Source organism: Heterocephalus glaber, unplaced genomic scaffold (genome assembly GCF_053883595.1).
Source record: "Heterocephalus glaber isolate CG9 unplaced genomic scaffold, H.glaber_assembly_v1.0 deba00001472, whole genome shotgun sequence".
In the NCBI taxonomy this organism is placed as follows: Eukaryota; Metazoa; Chordata; class Mammalia; order Rodentia; family Bathyergidae; genus Heterocephalus; species Heterocephalus glaber.
In genome coordinates this window covers 52,708,617-52,726,803 of record NW_028258315.1, presented here as the reverse complement: position 1 = coordinate 52,726,803, position 18,187 = coordinate 52,708,617, and the positions used below count along the sequence as shown (strand labels likewise).

The window sequence follows — 18,187 nt, the reverse complement described above, 5'->3', positions numbered from 1 at the left end:
AGGGACCTTCCACCATCAGTATAACTTGGAAAATCTTTGTCTTCGTGAATTACTGAGTTAATTTTCAAAATCTGTGCAATAAGAACTGGCTAAGAGGAACCATACCTAACATGTAGTTCTCTTTGGCAAACCATGTTCTCACTTTTCACACAGTTCGTGAATGTAGGAAAATGTCTCTTGTAAAATCTCTGCAGCTCATTAAGGGAGCATTACTGTTTCTTAGATCCAGACACAAAGAGCTGGAGATGGCAAGAGGGGCTACTTCCTCATTAGTCTCCAAACCCAGTTTGGCTTCTTGGCTACCATTCATTTATCTTTTAAATATGAGAAAAAATTCTTCTGGATCCTTAATGTATTAACAGATTTTGAACACTTCACCCATAAAAATCAGCCACACCTCTCACACACAAACACATGCTCCTTTTTTGGCAGGTTTTTATCTCCTTTCTTTTTTTCAAAATTTATTCTCACTCCCTTTCCCTTTCACCTAAAAATTTCCTGCTAAAGGAATCTTAAATTTCCTTGTGCAGTGAGAATAATTATGGTAACTAATAGTCCCTTACAAGAGTAATCAAGGACTGTACACTTCAGGATCACAGGAGTGAACAGCACACATAAGTAGGATAAACTGAGAGAAGCTAGTTAAAGGACTGTTTTCAAGGGTATAGGAAGAGTGTAAGACAGGGAATGGCAATTTTTTTCTGGAAAGGATTGATAGTAAATATTTTCACCATGTGTACCATATGACCTGTTTCAAGTATAGTTGGTCTTTCATTAGATGGATATTCTGCCTTCAAGTTTTCAACCAACCACAGATTGAAAATATTTGGAAAAAATTGCATTTGTGTTAAACATGCACAGACTCTTTTCTTGTCATTATTCTCTTGTCATTAAGCAATGCAGCATAATAACTATTTACAGAGCATTTGCATGTGTTAGGTGCCATAGGTAATCTGGAGATGATTTGGAGTATACCAGAGGAAGGGCATAGGCTATATGCAAATATCACACCATTTTATGTAAGGGACTTGAGCATCAGTACATTTTAGTATCCCTGGGGGTCCTGGAACCATTCCCTTGAGAATACTGAGCCAACTTTGTATCAACTCTGCTGCTCTAGAGTGAAAGCAGCCATAGATACTCCCTAAGTGAATGAGTTTGCCTTCCAACAAAACTTTATTAGCAGAAACAACCTTTGGGTCCAGATCTGTCCCATAGGGTAAAGTGTATGGACTCTTGGTGTAAGGAGAAGCCCAAAGGAGCAGTAAGCAGTGCTGGGCTGTTAGCAGTGCTATGACCTTGAAGCATAGGAGAGGAAGGAGTTACTAGAACTTAAAAAGGGGAGCCCTTTAGAGGAACAGTGCTGCCAAGAGGGACCTGTACCCTACAGGAGTGAGCTGAGGAGATATATCTGGACCTCATTGCTCCTCTTCCTCCTTTGGTATAATACATGAACTGAATCCAGATAGAGGCCATTGGAACAAAAAGGCCCATGAACCAGTTCTATACAGGTGCCCTTCCTGGGCCAGAGAGCAGGGTAGAAAAGGGAAGCTGTGACACATAATGTATTTAGCATAGATCCTCGAGGACATTTCTTCCTGTTTATTGCTTTGTCATCATAAACACCTGCATCTTTGTGACACACTGGAAATATGTGCATTCTTTTAGTTTATAGCCGAAAGAGTAAATAAGTAAAAGAAGCATGAGTGAAACTCTTTACATGTAGAGACCCACTCATAGCAAACATTAGTCAGATAATAGTTTCTAATCCCATGGGCCCTTGAAGCCATCCTCTGGATTCTTCTTTTTGATGGTTTTGGAAAGATATTATTTTAAGCTCTCCATTGAGGTTGGAAGGCACAGAAACCCTCTTTACTAGAATGAATGGAAATTGGCCTTTTCGAGATGGATTCAAGCATGCATGACTGTATGATGCCATTAAAGAAAGTATTAATTTACTCATGTCCCAAAACATCACATCACCCTGCAGGTTAAGGTCAGCAAAAAATAAATATTTTGACAATCTTGCAATCCATGTTAATAGAGGCATTGGAAATAAGTGTCTAGAGAATGTGAATTGAGAATAAGTGTTGTGCTTGGCTTAGTCACAATTTTTATAGCTTTTGTACTTCAGCTTCATGATTCTGTCTACAGAATTTTCAGTAATATCTAAGGACTGTGATTTCTTTATTGATAGCCCTCAGAGCTGTCACTCTAAATGTAACTCACACTATCAAGATAGCAGTTCTTTAAACTTTTGCATGACATGGGATAAACGGTCTCAACAACTGTATTAGTTCAATTAGGCAGAATCTTAAAAAGCTGAAAATTGATCACTGTAGCAAGCACTGTAAGGAGCTTGAGTTTAGTGTTGATGGTTGAATTATAACAAGCACATTGTCTTGAACATAAATTTCTTAGATTTCTACTTACATTTTCCTAGCCACTTTTTTTTTTTTTTTACCTTTTTATAGTTTGGATCACCGATTTATTTATATACAGAGAGAAAGGTACATGAAAAGTCCCTACTAAAAAAGTCAGTGCTCTGGCAGTTTTGTTTGGCATACTGGACCTGGACAGATGAGCAATTGTCATGGTGTATACATTGGTAGTGAGGAAGAATGCAATTTAGGTCTCAAAGATGGAATTTTGCTCAGCCTACATGACTTGTTTAGATAGGGGAACTGTCCGTTTGCAACAGCTTTAGTTATGAATGGCTTGGAGTGACACTTCCAGTCAAGTATGCAAATTATATCAAGCTCAATTTAGACTTTGTTCTCCCATCCTTAATAATGTTTAGAGCTCACTTCCCCTTTTTAGAGTAGGTGAGAGAAAAAGAAAGATTTTAGCAGAAAACAAGCACCTCCCTATCTGATCGTGTATGTGTGTGCACGTGTGTGTGGGTATACACACTCATCTGTAATTTCTTCTAATGGACATAACAGTTACTCCTTGCAGAATGATAACAGCATAGTTCAAGGTGGTTTAGTTTGGTTTCTCACTCCTTTTCTCTATTTATCCCTCATTCCTCTGCCCCTCCTTTCTCTTCATTTCTATAATATTTTACCTGAACTTTCAAAATTGCACAACTAAGTAAGTATTTTGGCAGTCAAATGTGTATTTTCAGTGACAGCCGCTGCTGAATTATATATATAAATTGATTTGATCAATATGGAGAAGCACAGAAAAACCATACAGATCTATACCGAGTAGTTGTACCCATCTCCTCCTCAGGCAATGAGGAATGAGAGTCAGGGTGGCTCAAGGACTTGCTTCTGTCCTGTCCTCTGAAGGGTAGGAGAGCAGAGACTGGACCCAGGCTGTAGGTGTTGGGGGCGCTCTCCACAACTGGGTGCTCACTTTTGTCAAATGTTTTTCTCATTCTGAACTTTTTCTTTTAAAATTTGCATGCTTCTGTGAGTACTTTATCTTTTAAACACATTGCATTTTGTCTTAGCTGCAAACATTATCAAGTTGGGTGATTAATTTTCCATACAATTTTGATGGCCATTTCTCATGTTTCAAACTGAGAAGGATGCTGTTTTTACCTTCTGAGAGAAAAAGATGAGATTAGGATTCTGGGAGTAGCTTTGTCTTATGTGGCGCTTCACAGAGCTGTTGGCATGTATTCGGAGAGGAGACTTGTTTAGGGTAAATTCAGACTGTCTCCCTGAAGTCATCAGGTCTGCTGAAACAGAGTGACAGTAGACAGCATTAGGATGAAAGCCCTAACAGATTTACCAAAGTGAGTAAGCATGCAAGGGAGCCACATGAAATATAAAAATTCAAGGGTGAGTGATTGAGGCTCCTGTATCCTCTTCACAAGCAAGAGGGAAATTGGGGGGGCGGGTGTAGGAATAGAAAGTGGCTTTTAGGGGAGACAAGCGGGCCCAGAAGAATAAACAGTGGTCTGGGACAAAGTTCCTCAGGGCTCTATGCATGATGCTTGATTTTAACAAGTCTCCTCTTGGCTGGTATGAGTTTAATCTTTCTTGGGTAATGAAATTTCAGTAAGATTAAAAGAAATTGTCTTCCATCTTGGTGGATCTAGTCTTTAGGTAGATAAGGAACTTCAGAGAAAGCCTTTGGCTGGATCCAGGAATGGGATTGGGAGTAGGAGAAAAGGCCAGGGCCACCTTGAGGCTCTGCTTTAATTTAGCATGTTGAAACAACATACTTTTCGTTATCATATTCTGAGCCTGAACACCTGCCTTGCTAATGGGACCTCCATACCTTCCTAGAGGTGGGCAGCATTATGGGGGTGGGGGGGAGGTTATACAAGAGAGGGCTTTCTAGGTCCCAGACACCTTTGTGATCTGTGAACAGCGCATATATTGTGTTTGCTCTGTAGCTGTCTGTGAGCTTTCTCAAGAATCAGCTGTGTAATTATAAACCCCTGTTCTTCCTTTTAACTACAATATAATGCCATCTATGTTCCTTGCTTGCTTTTATAGGTGATCATGCTAAATTACAGAAGTACTAGTTTTGAGGAAGAGAAAGAAGCCCTTCAGAGCTTAAAGATTTTGTACCATATCAACTTATTAACTTATTTTTTAAAATAAAACAAAACATCACCTGGCTCTGTTGTACCCCCCTTCAAAGGAATGGCTGTCTTATTATAGTCCTTGGTGAGCTGAGAGGAATACTGCTCAATTGTATCCGACAGCTCTCAGTGATAGGACCATGCTATAAATGAAGTGATTGTTTAGCATAGGACTGAACTGCTAGTGCTAGGAGAGAAGATGGGGAGAGAACTGAATTTATTTAAATATTACCTCCTTGTCTTTTAGGTGAGTCAGTATCCGTTTGTGTCTTTAAGCTCTCTTGCTTGTTTGAATGGACTCATTGTCTTCATTTCTCTTTTTGAGTAAATGTTTAGGGGTGGCTAAGAAGCATTTCTCTGCTAAAGCAGCTCTGCCTAGTTAACACCCTCAAGGATCCGGTTTGCTTTATGGAGAGGTCTCCAGCTTTTAGCCCAGAGGCACTTCTGTCAGGGGCAGAGTTTCCTGATGGCCAAGAGATTAGCAGTCAAGAGGCTCAAGAGAGGGGGTTAGAGTGTACTTAGAGGGGAGCCTGTGGCCCTAGAAGGTGATTAATGTTTGACATTTTTTCCCTTTACAGATTGAGTGTCAAATATCAGGGAGAACTAGATCTGGCTCCTTAATCCGGACAACTGCTACTTATTTTCCTGGGATGTTAGAACAGCGAGGACTTGTCCTTTCAGTTTCAGGCCTTCTTGCCTTGTGCAGATCGCTCTTACCCAGAGGGTGTAGTAAGACCATACTGATACCCTCTTGCCCACAGCCAAGTGTTTGCATTTGTGCTAAGACAGCAGCCAACAGCTTGTCTCACATGGGATAGAAACGCCCTTCTGTATTTGCTGGGGTTTTGTTTTAAAGTATTACAGTATGCATTCCTGTTTGGAGTGGGGTAACCTTGTAGGGGGATTGAGTTTGAACATATATACATAGACATATACATACATACATACATACATACATACATGAGAGACTTTTTTTAAAGACTTATACAGTAAGGGGGCTTGTGTAGATTTGGAAGAATGAAAATCATCTAGCATACTTACCTTTTACCCTTTTACCATTGAGTTATTCCCATAGAACAGGGGTTGGCAGTTTTCCTGTCAAAGGCCAATGATAAACATTTATGGTCTTGGGGGCTATCCCTGTTGTACCTATATTACTGTGCCATTGCAAGGTGGAAGTAGCCATAGGCACTATGTAAATAAATGATTATGGCTCTGTTCCAGTAAAATTTTATTTTAAAAAAATTGTGGGCCAGAAGCGACCTGCAGCCTTGGTTTGCTGATCTCTTCTAGAGAGTTCTGCTTCTGAAATACTGCTCTGGCTCTGTGGCTAGACTTTATCTTGTAGAACAGTTTGCCCCGTACTTTCCTTTCTCATCCTTCTAATACTACTTAATTCCAGAAATTGTCACCTGCTACACCCTCTAATAAACGCACACACACACCTATGTATGCTCTGTTCTTCTCTTGCATCTGAATGGCCCGTAGCTCTTGCCTGGCTGTTGGTCTGCTCTGAAGTCTTGGCCTGCCAGAGAGGGTCATTTTACTACCTCAAAGAGACCATTGAGGTTGGTAAGAATGGTCAGTAGTTTTATAAGCTACCAGTGGTTTCCAGCCAATTATCAGCCGCCAAGCTCTGTATCTTGCTATAGGCTCTGAGGTTAGCCAAGTCCCAGAGTGCACTGTAGGACACAGAGGAAGGTCTGAGAAGCTCCCTATGGCTAGGGAGCTGTGTGTGTGTGTGTGTGTGTGTGTGTGTGTGTGTGTGTGTGTGTGTGTTTTCTTCATCTCAAGTCTCCAGACTGAAGGCCCTAGGAACTATGTTCAAAATTCTAGAAGTTTTTCAGGTATTCCATTAAACTATTGAAATCCAAGTTATAACATATGCACAGTTTCCCCACATGTTGGACAGACACTGCAATTTCTATTCGGTTGCTCTTATAAATAAACTGCTTCTTTGCTCTGCCTTTTAGGGTTGGTGTGATTATGTTGTTACACGTTATATGTTGTGTTGTGTTACGTGTTAGTACTCAGTTGTTTGGAGAGAGTTCTCCTTTCTGGTACTGTGGCCCTGCTGCTTTTAGTGACTCAGGTGTGCTTGAACCAGGATGCAACTGGTTTTGGTTGAATTCTACATACTTTGACAGCTGGAAGATACCATATGATTCATGGGATTTGTTTGAACAGAAATCAGCAGATAGCTTGGTTCCCTAATATCCATGTGAGGTTTTGAGGCTCATGAAAAAGGAAAATATTCCAGGAAACCTGTGATACTTCTCAGGGTTGTAATTAATTGATCTAAGACTTTTCTTTTTTATAAGTTAACTAGAGTCTTCCAGAACAGAGCATAAAATTAGATTTCTGCACAAGTGAGTTATCAAATAACAATTTAACCACATGAACTTTAATGCTTTGGAAGAGCTTATTAAAATCTGTGAAAGAGGGATATGAGACTTAGGAAGAACACGTTAATGTGGCTACACATTAAAGGGTTAAAAGTTAGCATAGCTGTCAGCAAACAGATTTGATTTCTTATTTCTCCTTACTGAGTTTGAAAAGAAACTTACTTTGAATACCTAAACTCTAGCTGATCATTCCAACTTGCCTATTACAAAGCATAGATGCTAACTGAAGTGATTTTTTTTAAAGATCCTTTTTGAGAGTCAAAATTCTATTCCCACAAACCTAATTAATTTTCTGAATGCTATTATGTTTTTCCATGATTAAATTACTAAATTGCCTTGGAAGTTTTTGCCAAACCTAGCCCCAATCTGCCGTGTCCCCACCCTAGGCTCTCCAGTGAGAGGAAGCCGTGTTCCTGTTTTATCAGTACACAGCTCAGGACATGCTGATGACAGCTCAGCTTGGATGGTAACGCTGTGTTCTTTGGGTTCTAAACAGCCAATGTTGAGGTTCACTGCACTAAGAGTCTGGACGTGGTGAGGGCAGCTTGTTCTGGGCAAATCAAGACAGAGGGCCCTTCAGGCAGCATCTCCTGGGGCAGGACTCTCTCACCCTGGCAGCTGCAGCCTTGATTAAAAAGGTATGTGGCCCTCCAGAGCCGACTTCAACCAAATGGCATTGATCTTTGAAAAATGTACCTCAGCAACAGCCCCTGCAGAATGTGTTTGCTTAAGGATTTTGCCTGCACTTAGAAGTGAGAATGTGCCTATACCAGGATCGCCCTTCACTAAAAGCATTTGCTATGAAAGTGTCTTCTGCTAATATGTTTAAGGATTTATAATGAAAACAGAATCATTCTTAAATAAAAGGACATTGACATAAAAAGCAGTAATGGTTGATGCTATCTGTTTTTTAAGATAAGAGTTTTGTCACAAAGGCACGATTTATGGTGGGAATACTGAGTAGCAGTACGGTGGCAGGTGATAAATCACTTTTCTCACCACTGGAGATTGAGAAAAAAGAGATGCCGAGACCTTTGAAAACCAAGAAAAAGAAAAACACTTTATAGAAAGTTTGCAGTAGGACTGAGACTGTATGTGTTGTTGAAATGTACCATTTTAGTTTCATTTTGAAGGAAACCATAGTTAAGATTTACTTTTATAAAATTCAGTCTTGAAAAACTTAGTTCATACATGGACATCATACAATGATGCCTTTAAAGGTAAGATTTCCTTGCATGTTCGTACAGGTGATTATCGTGACAATAAAAACCAGTATCTTTACTTCTTCATAAGTTTGGTTACTCATTTCTGCCTCTTGCTAGCTAGATGATACCATATAGAAGCAAATCCTACTGATTATAGGATGTCAAGGGTGAGACCAAAGCTAGTGTCATAAGAGAATTTTTAAGAGCCTACTGCAAAGTGTGAGCCCAGGGAGGCATTGTAGAACCTTCTCAGCCTACTCCATCCTTCTCTGGGCTGGTGGAAACTTGATGCCATTGCCCTCTGGATGGAGGCTCCTAGGGCCACCTTATAGATGGAAAGGCTGCCCCCCACATTGATCAAAGCTTGGTCTTTGAGGAAGCCTGAATATAGGAAGTCGGTCACTTGGAGTGACAGATTTTCTTCTAGAAGGTTCATTCCCTTTCACAAGACTGTATTGAAGCCTAGTTTCATGAGTAAATGCCTGGGATTTGGTGCTGCATTCATTATGTAATGCCAAGTCTCAGGCCATGTCAGGTGCCTTGGAAGTCTCCAGTGCCACCTGGGATGAAATAAAAAACCAATATGGAACCAGGGATTTAGCTCAGTGGTGCCTCCACCTGCCTCGCAATCACAAGGTCCTGAGTTTGATCTCCAGTAAAAAAATATTTTTTTTCAAGAATTTTATTCATATGCTATCCTTATTTTGTGACCAGCACAGAAAATGAAATCTGCCTGTGATTATTGCTGTGAAATAGCAATCATAGTCTTCAGTTTTGTTACCATTCATCAACTCTCTTCTGAACCATGTGCTGCATGAGTGGTCTGTCAGTATTCTTCAGTTACTCTTCACTCATTCATTTGTCTACCAGAGAAATACTTGGAGCCTTTTGCATACAGTCTTTGTCCTGAGTGCCAAACTGAGCCAAGGAGACACAAGAGTCCTTTCTAATCCCTGTTGCTCACATCTTAGTAGGCAAAGCCAGGCAATAAGCCAAACCAAATAAATGTGTCCACTGCGCAGCAAGTGCTCAGAGGAAAAGTGAAGCAGAGTAGGGAAAACAGAAAGTGATAGGAGGCTGCAGTGGTGCCATTTTCTCAGTCACTGTCAGTGTCCTCTGGCCCTTTTCCTTCAGCTTTTTATCCTGTGATGGTATGAGCAGCACCATCCTCCCTGTTACAGATGAGGAAATCAAGGCATATTGTGTAAGTGATGTAGCAAGTCATGCCGTGGGTAGATGATGGGTCACCAGGGGCCCCTGAGAGTTCTTCTTTATTACTGCTGCCATCCCTAACTCAACCTAGCCCTGCCCTGTGCCTGGCCCCTGGGCAAATGGAGGCTTATGAGTGTCTATTTGCCCTTAGGACTTTAAGGCACAGTTCTAGGCAATAGAGTGGGAGAGAGCTGTAACCTCAGGAACTACGTGGAGCAGACACCAAACCAAAAAGCAGGATACCCAGGAGCACTGTGGCACTGTGGAGTAGCCCAGTGGCCCTGAAATTCCTGGGCAGGTCGTGGTATCTGAGCTTGCATCTGCGTTGTACTGGGGGCAGGGATGCCTTCTAAAAAGGCTTCACTGGGAAACAACCAGTCTTTGAAGAGGGAAAAGGAGAAAGGGATTTTGTATGGTGGAAAATATCCATGCAGAGGCCTTGAGGCTTAAAAAAAATGTGACATTGAAGAGAGAGGAAATGTACCGTATACAGCTATGCAGGTATGCAATACCTAAAAGTCATTAACCTGTACATTCTAGTCTCCCTGTTCACCTGAGGCTCTTTTGGAAGAAACTCAGTCTTCATTGCATATATTCTGCAAGCTCTTTTTTTATCTTTAGGGGCTGAAATTTTTATGTAGGACCTTAACAATCTGATTACTCTGGATTAATCAAAGGATAAAGAAGGATTGAACATGATTCATCAGAAGCAGTAATGTGATGAAGAAAACAAACATGTGATTTGGAATCAGATGAGCTTGGTTCCAGTTTCAGCTGCACTACATACTTGGAGCAAGTATTTTTACTTCCTAGAACCTATACTTTTAGGCCTGGGGAATGAAAATAATATCTACATCCTGGGAAATCAGAGGCTGAACAGGAATTTCAGCAAAGCTCTTTAATTTCACTTCCTCTTCCTCACCACCACCACCACCACCACCACCACCACCACCGCTGTGGAAATCTGTCTTTAAAATGGCAGGTCTTGCTCGTCCTAATCAAATAAAAACCATCTCAACATAAACATGGGGCTCTGTGTTACCCCCTGAATATCTGTGTTACTTATTTTAATCATGAAGGTTAAATCAAGATTTTAGTATCTTCTTGGTGCTGTCATTGATCATCTAATTCTTATGTAACTATGTGCCAAATACCATGTATTAGAAGCTTGCACTATAAAAAGGGTATGCCATACACAGGATTTGGTTGTCAGCCAGCAAATTCCAAGCTGTTTTTGCCACCCCATGCTATGCTATTAGATGGTTTCCCTTGCATCCTCAGCCTGCCATTGGTCGGTCTCACTTGTCGGCTGGTTTGGAAAGTAGCTTTGGGAAGTGACTGCGATGATCTTTGTAGTAATGGAAGGTATTTGCCGTATATCTGCAGGACAGTGATTTCTCAGCTCTGGTGGAGATAGCCCATTGGATCGCCAACTATTTCAAAGAGTATAAAACTTCTCAAGTCAAAACTAGTTGCGGTTTCACTGCCTCAGAAATGCAGCATGAAATGCAAGATAGCAATCTGTCTAATTTTGCAAGAGCTAAGCCCTCTTGATTTTCCAAAAGAAGATTACTAATAAAGACACATAATTTTTAGAGCTTTTACCCTTGAATTTAGAAAGATGACTCCTCTCCTGTCCATTATCATCATTAGCTCCACAGAAGGGGGCAGGTTCATGGTCATTTGTACTGCTGCAGCTGAGCTCACTGTGGTGGTTTAAGGCTAGGGTCTGGCAGCCAGCTATTTTGACCTTCTGGGTGGTGCTTTCCCAGGCCTGCTCCTTCTTACCCTAAGATCTTGCAGCTTATATGTTACTAGCAAAGAAATCCTGCCTGAGTTTCCTCTTGGATTTTTTTTTTTTTTTTTTTTTGGTACCGGGGATCGAACTCAGGTCCTTGCGCTTTCACAGCAGGCGGCAAAACCACTGAGCTAAATCCCCAGCTCCCCTCTTGCATGTTAAACTGCCTCTCTCTCCTGTTGTTTCCCTTCTCTTTCTTATTTACCATATGAACATTAGTCACTAGTTTTAATTCTTTTTACATATGAGGTTTTTTGATTGGTATTTGCTATTTAGTTTTATTGACTAGTTTTTCTCCACAGTTAGGGCATGCATTAGTTCATTTTTCTGTTGTCAGTGACACAGGACCACAACTGGGTAAGTGTGAAAATTGAAAAGGTTTATTCGGCTCATGGTTTTAGAAGTGCAAGGTTGAAGGGCCACAGCTGGTGATGGCCTTGCCAGCAGAGTCCCAAAGTGACACAGGCATCACGGGACAGGAGACAAGGTGAGTACATGTGTGTCTGTGTATCTTTTGCCCTCTTCCAGTCTTCTTATAAAGCCACCATGATCAACTGGGGACTCCATCCCAATGACCATCCCTAATCCTAATCTCATCTGAAAGGCCCCACCTCCAAACACTCCATTTGGAGGAGGTTTCTGCCCTTTTAGTACTTCATAGTAAAGCCTTGGGGGACACTCAAACCACACTGGAACCATAGTGGAGCATGAACACATGCACTCTTGAGGGTAAGGTCCCCACTGTTGTGCCCCTGCCACCCTGTTTCAGTACCTGCCCACCATATGATGTGCCCTGCAGGAAGGAGGATGTGCATTCATGGTCAAAGGCAAAAATAGAGTGAAGAAAGGCTTTGAGATGTGAGACTGGTTATAAAAACACATCTTCACATGTAAATCAGGTTTATACAATGGGTGATCAAAACATACAGAGAATGTTTAAATTTTTAAAAAGTTATTACAATAAAAGACCTGCTGCCATCAATCTCTATCAAAACACTCCCCATGAAAAAACTCCCCCTTGGTTCAGACACACTTATCATTTTTACCACTCTTTTAAGAAGCTCTGGAAGTCCTCTTTCATGATTATCTTTACAAAGTTTGATCATAAATATAGTAAATGCTGCTTTTTGAGAGCATCCATTGAAGGGCGGAGTCATAAAACCATTAAAGTGTCCTTATCTACCTTTTTCACTGTGTCTGGCATGATATGACTGCTGGCTCTTCCTAAAAGTCAAAAGTGCATGTTTTGAATTGATTCAGGATATCAAGCAGCCACAATGGTGCAACTAAAGACACTTACAAAAAAGGACTTCCAGACCTGCTTCAAAAAGTGGCAAGAATGATGGGATAAGTGTTTGACAAAAGGGGGAATATTTTGAGGGAGATTAATGGCAGTGTTGTTTTTCAGTAAATTTTATTTATTTGAACACCATATTTTTTGATCATTACTCATATTTTCATATGTGTAGAGTTCTCTGAATAATGTTTGACAGGTAAATAAGACTTGGGTTGGGGAGGGGGCGTTCCTTCCAATAGACTTTGAATTAGAGGCAATTTTAGTGCTTGTTCCACTTGAGTGGAATTGATAAAATCTGTTAGTCATCAGTTTTGCTTTAAGTCCTGAAAGAAATTTCAGTTTTGGGAACCCAGCCATGATTTTGAACTCTTATTTAATAATTATACTTTGCATTTGTATACAGATTTTGTAGTTGCTAATTGTTTTTAATCATATCCATATGTAATGTGCAAGTTCCCATCCTTCAGATTACAGGGTGATGATTTAGGCATTGTCTACTTGGAAGCACCCAAGTGATCTGTGAAAAGCTCTCTCTTAATGACAAATGTCTATGTCTTTCAAACTCCCAGATTTTTAAAACTTTTTCCTTTTACATCTTACCATATGGGTCAGCCAGGATAGTTCAGTACTAAATGACCTTTGTGTAAGAAACAACTAGATTTTTCTCTTCTATTTTCCACTCGTCTAACTACTATTTTAGATATTTTGGGTTACAAGTAATAAAGTTTTAAATCCAAACAGTTTAAACAAGGTACAAGGCTTGGGTGATTCCCAGGAGAGTGAGTTGAGTAGCATAGAGGCCTCATCAGCATCTAAGTTCTTTGTGGTTGTCCTTACCATGCCAGAGTGGCCTACTCATGGTCAAAATGTGGCAACCACAGGTCTAAGCACTGCATTAGAGTCTTCCATCCTCAGTTTGTGGCCTACAGGTCAGTCACCCATGTTCACACACCCAGAACTGTGATCCTCCAATCTGCTAGGTGTTTTTTAATGTTCAAGTTGATATTTTACAATTAACTATCACAGTACACCAGGAAAGGAAGTTGGTTTGAATATGTCCGATTATTTTCCTCTTGCTACAGAAATTTGAAAAATAATTTAAAATGATCAAGCAGTCATCATTTCATACCTGCAGATTTCAGCCTGGTACTCCCTTGCCTTTTTTCCTAATTACAGTACCTCAGTATTCTGGATAGACAGACTTTCAAGTGTTTGTCTTTTCTGGAATTGAGAAAATGTGTTGGGTTTATCTGTGCTTTTCTTAGATGTCCCTCATTTCGTTGATATGAAAATCCTTATTTCACAAGATAAGCCTCAGGAAATGATTTGAAGAATGAAGACAAACATGGCTGTTAGGAGAACATTGGAAACATAGTCTCAACAGAGTCAATTTAGAAACCTATAGGATTTGTCTTCCCAGGGCAGAGTGGAAGGTGATCAGCCTATAGGTTTATCAACCTTATTCTTTGAGACAGTGGGCATCCAACTTTTCAGCTTTTTATGTAGGAAATTTACACCTACAAGGATTAGGTTATTTGTTGGCTACTGTTAATTGTTGATAGATAACAGCATTTCCCTACAGAATAGGCAGTATGTGCAATACTGGATAACATTATGTGGTCTGATACTGTGTATATTGTTATTTTCACAGTTCTATATGTGGGTAACTTCAGTAGTGTAAAAGTAGCAACTGGTAATATTGGTAACAGTGATAATGAGGAGGACAATGATGAAAAGCCCCAGAGAGCAGCTGCCTGGTGTTTCCTGAGCACTTACTGTATGCTGAGTAATTTGTTGAGAGTTGTACTGGCAACACTGATTCTAGTATTGCTACATTTTACAGAGGAAAAAAAAGAGAAGTTCAGAGGTTAGACTTCCCTGGCTTCATGTTCCTAATAAATAGCAGAATGAGGATCATAGGCTGTTTGCTGGAGTCTTACCAGTAATTATGGGGGAGGAAAAGAGAGAATTGCAGTGCTAAGAAGGAAAGTTCCTGAGTGCCGTCAGGCCTGACACTGGACAGTGAAGAGCCCCAGGAGGGCTGGATTGTTCCTTGGGCACTGGGTGTTGTGAAGATCGGGTGAGAATGAGCTTGGGCAGAAAAGAAACCTCACCATGGGGCTCAGCTTTAAACGGTTGCTGGAGGGAGCTGATGGGGTGAAGCTGAGGCTAGGTGTGAGGTCTTCACCCCCCGTGCCACACACCCTGAATTGAGTCCACATAGCTGCTGATGAGAACAGACTCACTCGGGGGCTGTGTCCAACACCAGGTGACGGGACAACTGGGTGGGCAGAGCATGGACATCACTGCTGAATTCTGAGCAGCTATACAAGTAGGCAGGTAGCGGCCAGAATCATCAAATAATAACAACAACAACTACTTCTTCTTTCTAGCCTGGGAACACAGTATTTTAGAGATGTGAAATGACAACTCGAAGTCTGGACCTCTGAGTCACACCCAGATTTGGAGTATTGATTGTGAAGCTGGGCAGGTAAAGCTCTGGAAGGTGGGCACAGGCAGGGAGCTGGAGGAGCCTGGAGGAGCCAGAGGAGGGGAGATAAGGGAGAAGCAGCCTCTTAAGGCAACACCTGCATTCATGCTTCCTGAGCACCCATAATAGAATGTAAGATGGTGCCTGCTGCTGACCATAATTACAACAGTACCTGTACCCAAAAGGTTTCACTGTGGTTGGGAGCTGGGGCTCTAAAGCCAGATTGCCTTGAATTCTAGCTCTGCATCCTTTTGCTGTGTTGTTACAAGTGATTGGTTTCCTTCTCTGGGCTTCAGTTACCTCTTCTGTACTACTGGGATTATGAGTATAGCTTACAAGATATTGTAAGAATTCAGTATGGAGCAGCAACCAAGAGGAAGTGGTGTGGGGACTTGGCAGTTTCGGTGAAGAAGCCAAAAAGAAACAAAAAAGATGCCGAGCCTCCAGCTAAGTCATCAGCTGTGCCAGAAGAGATGGAGGAGGCAGAAAAGGACTGTATCCCAGGCCCCATTTGCAAAGGGAAGTGGAAAAATAAAGAACGGATTCTCATCTTTTCTTCCAGAGGAATAAATTTCAGAACAAGACATTTAATGCAAGACTTGAGAGTATTGATCCCTCATTCTAAAGCAGATATTAAAATGGATCGTAAAGATAAATTATTTGTGATTAATGAGGTCTGTGAAATGAAAAACTGCAATAAATGCATCTATTTTGAAGCTAAGAAAAAACAAGATCTTTATATGTGGCTTTCGAATTCACCTCATGGGCCCTCTGCCAAATTCCTTGTTCAAAATATTCATACCCTAGCAGAACTGAAGATAACTGGAAACTGTTTGAAAGGTTCTCAGCCGATTTTGTCTTTTGACCCTGCTTTTGATGAATTGCCACATCATGCTTTGTTAAAAGAACTCTTAATTCAGATTTTTAGTACTCCATGATATCATCCCAAAAGCCAGCCATTTGTGGACCATGTATTTCCTTTCACCATTTTGGATAATAGGATATGGTTTCGAAACTTTCAGGTCATAGGTGAAGATGCTCAACTTGTAGAAATAGGAACTCATTTTGTCTTGAATCTGGTAGAGATTTCTCAGGGAAGTTTTGGAGGGCCAACTTTATATGAAAATCCTCACTACCAGTCACCAAACATGCATCGGCATATCATAAGATCCATCATAGCTGCAAAATACAAAAAGAAACAGCAAGTAAAAGATGTGCAGAAACTGAGAAAGAAAGAGCCAAAGACTGTTCTTCCACACGATCCCACTGAAGAAAAACCAATAGAAATACCACCAGCTGAGGAAAAACCAATACTGTGAGTAAAACCAGAGCCAGAAGTCGATTTGAAAGCAAGGTAAAAAAGAATTTACAAAAGGCAAAGAAAATTCAAACAGAAGATGAACGGTGGAAATGCAAAATGAATCAATGGATAACTAAGTTTTCCAAATATTACACATTTATTTTGTATTCAGTGTGTAAATACATCTATTATCCTGGACTACTTTATGTCTAATTAGTGTGCCATTTGAAAGAAAAAAATATCTTAGAATTAGTGGTATTTATCTTTTTCTAAATAAAGCACTGTATCACTAAAAAAAGAATTCAGCATGCATTTAAAGGAGAAATAACAAACCTTTTTTGTTAATCAGATGATAATAATTTCATTTATGGCCATACTGTCCCCTTTAGGACTAAAATCATATAGAACGGTATCCATAAGATAGCTTCATGCTCCAGATTGTCAACAGTCAGATGTAGAAACAGGGACCTGCTTTCAAATTAAAGTAAGGTTTTTAGTGTGTGTAAATGTGACTATAAGAAATATGTTCTTCCTGAAAGTCTGCTTAGCTTTCTCTTGCACATTGTTATTGGTTTATTCAGTTTGTCCACCTGTTTTCTTTTGTTTTAATAACAAATGCAAAATGGCAAATTGAGGCCCACAGGTAAAGTCTGAAAGCGTGTTTTCTGTTTATAGAAAAAAAAAAGGGTGAAAGGACTTATAGGTGCATGTTGATAGTACCACTTATTGGAGATGGACTTACTCTTAAGTTGAGAAGTAATTGGAATATTTTCTAGAAAAGATTTCTTTTCTGTCCACAAGTTAAAAAAAAAAAAAGCAAAGGAAAAAGGCTTATCACTCTACTGTCTATTTGGGCTCTCATTTGGGGGAAAAAATGCCCCAGTGTATGTAAACTTGTGGCTTTTATTTGTTATATTGGCACATTTAAGGTATACAATATAATGACATTCATCATTGGGAAATTTGCACCTTTACATATTCTCTTGGTTCTTATTTTTTCCCCATTCCCCTGTCCTCCGTTCAACCCCTCCATCCCTCCCTATCTACAAAGACTTTGTTTCCATTGTTTCTTTTTCTCATTAATTCCATTCCCTTCTTTCGTTTTCAAAACCCGTCTCATTTTCCCTTCCCCTTTACACCTTTTCTTCCTATTACACCTTTTAGTCCTTATTTACACTTTCAGTTTCTCACACTAGAGAAACTGCTCGGTATTTATACATGTGTGTCCTGTTTATTTCACTTATGAGTTACCCCTTAATGTGCAGCCATTTAGGTATAAATGTCTCTAGTTTCTCATTCTTTATAGCTGAGTAATACTCCATTTTATGAAAAAAACCACATTTTCTTTATCCAGTTTCCAGCTGACAGGCAATTGGGTTGTTTCCAAGTTTTAGCTATCATGCTGCTCTGAACATGGGTGCACATATATCACTGTGGTATGACTCTTTTAATTCTTTGGGGAAGATACTCAGCAGGGAAATAGCTGGGTCAAATGGGACTTCCAGTCCTAGTTTTTGAGGTATCTCCATATTGATTTCCACAGTGGTTGCACCAGTCTACACTGCTACCAGCAGTGGAGCAGGGTTCCTCTTTCCCCACAGCCCCACCAGCATTTGTTATTGGTTGATTTCATGATGGCAGCCATTCTTTCTGGGGTGAGGTGGAACCTCAGTTTTATTTTCATTTGTATCTCTCTAATGACCAGTGATGTTAAACATTTTTTCATATGTTTATTTGCTTGCTATTTCTACTTCTTTGTCTGAGAAATGTTGGTTCATTTCAGATGCCCATTTTTGGATTGGGTCTTTAAATTTAGGAGGTCTGATTTTTTTAAGTACTAGATATATTCTAGATAGTGGCCTTTGTCTGAGTGACAGCTGGTGAAAATTTTTTCCCACATTGTGGATTATCTCTTCACATTGTTGGTGGTTTCTCT

At 40.2% G+C, this 18,187-nt stretch overlaps 1 protein-coding gene and 1 pseudogene across 2 annotated transcripts in view; both read left to right on the top strand.

The window, feature by feature from the left end:
• The window catches only part of Pdzrn3 (PDZ domain containing ring finger 3), a 242,364-nt gene that overhangs the window by 40,242 nt on the left and 183,935 nt on the right, over nt 1-18,187 (top strand). The window lies entirely within an intron of this gene.
• LOC147826360 (ribosome biogenesis protein BRX1 homolog pseudogene) overlaps nt 15,227-18,187 on the top strand; it is a 29,609-nt pseudogene continuing 26,648 nt past the window's right edge. Inside the window, exon 1 of the transcript XR_015439495.1 lies at nt 15,227-18,187. This exon is cut by the window's right edge and continues 26,648 nt beyond it. The product of XR_015439495.1 is annotated as a ribosome biogenesis protein BRX1 homolog pseudogene (transcript).